This window comes from Podarcis muralis, chromosome 1, assembly GCF_964188315.1.
Source record: "Podarcis muralis chromosome 1, rPodMur119.hap1.1, whole genome shotgun sequence".
Lineage (NCBI taxonomy): Eukaryota > Metazoa > Chordata > Lepidosauria > Squamata > Lacertidae > Podarcis > Podarcis muralis.
In genome coordinates, this window is record NC_135655.1 from 39,005,480 (window position 1) to 39,007,842 (window position 2,363).

Genomic DNA, 2,363 nt, shown 5'->3' on the forward strand with positions numbered 1-2,363 from the left:
CTTGGTGTGATTTAGTCCCACTAGGTGTGATGGTTCTCATCGGCTTTGTGTGTGTGTGTGCTTGTGCCAGTGAAGGGAAGGTTGTATGTGGCTGTTGTGCCTCACTGCAGTAGTCATGTTCATAGAAGCATAGAACTGTAGAGTTGAAAGGGACCCCGAGGACCAACTAGTCCAACCCACTGGATTGCAGGAATCACAGCTAAAGCTAAAGCAGCCCTTACAGATGGCCATCCAACTGAGGGAGCCTATTCCACTACCAAATAGCTCTCATCCTCGGAAAGTTCTTCCTTATGTTTAGTTGGAATCTCCTTTCTGGTAATTTGTTTTCTTAGTTTTCTCTGTTCCAGGCTAAATATACCCAGCTCCCTCAACTGTTCCTAATAAGGCTTGGTTTCCAGACCCTTGATCATCTTGGTCGCCCTCCTCTGCACATGTTCCAGGCTGTCAATATCCTTCTTAAACTGTGGTGCCCAAATCTGGACACGGTATTCCAGGTGTGGTCTGACCAAGGCAGAATAGAGTGGGACTATTCCTTCACTTGGTTTTGAACACTATACTACTGTTGATGTAGCTTAGAGTTGCATTAGCTTTTCTTAACCTTGTGGTCTACAAAGACCTCATGTGTTTTTTCACTTGCACTGCTCTCAACCCAGGTGCCCCTCATCCTATATCTGTGCGTCTGATTATTCCTGCTTAAGTGTAGGACCTTATATTTGTCCCCAGCTACAAATCCATCTAAGAGTAACATTCTTTAACCCACCTATTCCCAGCTCCGCTGCAATAATATTATAGGGGACTTTGACCAAAGTTTTACTGAAATCAAGACATGATACGTCCACAGCATTCTGCTGATCTACTAAGCTTGTAACTCTATCAAAAAAGAAATAAGGTTAGTCTGGCATGACTTGTTTTAGAGAAACCCATGCTGGCTCTAAGTAACCACAGCATCCTTTTAAAGGCATTGTTCCCAATCAACAGAAAGCTGAACTTGCTTGTCTCCATGCTGAGGTGAAGCAGCACCCATGAGGGAATGGAAGTTTGAGTATTCCACCCTTAGAACCCACAATAATTGAAAATATACAGAGGAGGCACTGCCTTTGCTCCTCCCCAATCAGACACTTTAGTCTGTCTTGTGGAACTTAATTGAGCCATAACAAATTTGCTCTCATGTGCATACCCCTATCCATCTGTTGCAGTTCAATTTCTTATCTAAGCTAGTATGTGATAAAGAGACAGCTTTTTGAGAACTGGATGTTAAAGACATAGAAAATGCATATTGTGATTTAACAGTGTAGTCTACCATTATATAATATGCTTCTATTCTCCTTATTTTGTTTACCCTCACACCAACCTTGTGAGGCAGGCAGACCACTGTTTGCCTTTTTTCAGAGACTGACAATGTAAACTGATAGGTGAAGTATTTTTAGGGATGAGCAATTATTCGATTGACACCAGATATCTGAGGTCGAAAGCCAAATCCATAGTTGAGATTCCTGCATTGGGGGGGTTGGAGTAGATGACCCTCAGAGTCCCTTCTAACTCTACAATTCTATAATTCTATGTTTGGGATTGAACCTGGGATATTTAGCAACTCAAGTATGTGCTCTGTAGCCCAGTGAATGCAGGTTATTTATCAGGGTGATCAAGGCCACCTTTTCCAAATCCCAACTGGAAGCCCAAATGAAAGATATCCAGACAATTAAAATTGATAATCCACACAATGATTTCATAGAGTCATAGAGTTGAAAGGGACCATGAGGGCCATCTAGTCCAATGCCCTACAATGCAGGAATCTTTCGCCCAACGTGGGGCTTGAACCCACAACCCTAAGGTTAAGAGTCTCATGCTCTACTGACTGAGCTATTCAGGGGTTGATGCATTAATAAAATCCTTACCTGACTAGCTTTCACTAGCCAACAAGGATGGAGCAGTAGACACTAAAGAGTTGTGTGTGTGTATGTGTTTGTGTGCCAAGTACTTTGTTCATATCATCGGCTGAAACTCATCTAATAAGGCTGTGGATGCTCCTCTTATACCTTCTGTCCCCAAAGTGTAGCCAGGTCAGTGAGCTGAGGATCGAGGGGAAGAGCTGTGGCTCAGTGGAAGAGCATCTGCTTTGCACACAGAAGGTCCCAGGTTCAATTCCTGGCATCTCCAGGGAGGACTGAGAGACCCTCCTGTCCAATACCTTGGAGACCCAGTCAGTGTAGATGATTCTGAGCAAGACAGATGAATGATCTGACTCAGTTATAAGGCAGATTCCTAAAAAACACACTTATTCTGTGCATTGGGCATTCTCCTGATGTCTTGGGGAAATGCTTGAGGGAGGGAAAGGGGAAAATGTATAACAGAATAATGTTGCA

At 43.3% G+C, this 2,363-nt stretch overlaps 1 non-coding gene across 1 annotated transcript; it reads left to right on the forward strand.

Annotated features, from left to right (window-relative positions):
• Positions 1 to 2,088: 2,088 nt before the first annotated feature.
• TRNAA-UGC (transfer RNA alanine (anticodon UGC)) lies at positions 2,089 to 2,157 on the forward strand. The gene has a single exon. It is a non-coding gene; the product is annotated as a tRNA-Ala (tRNA).
• Positions 2,158 to 2,363: the final 206 nt, after the last annotated feature.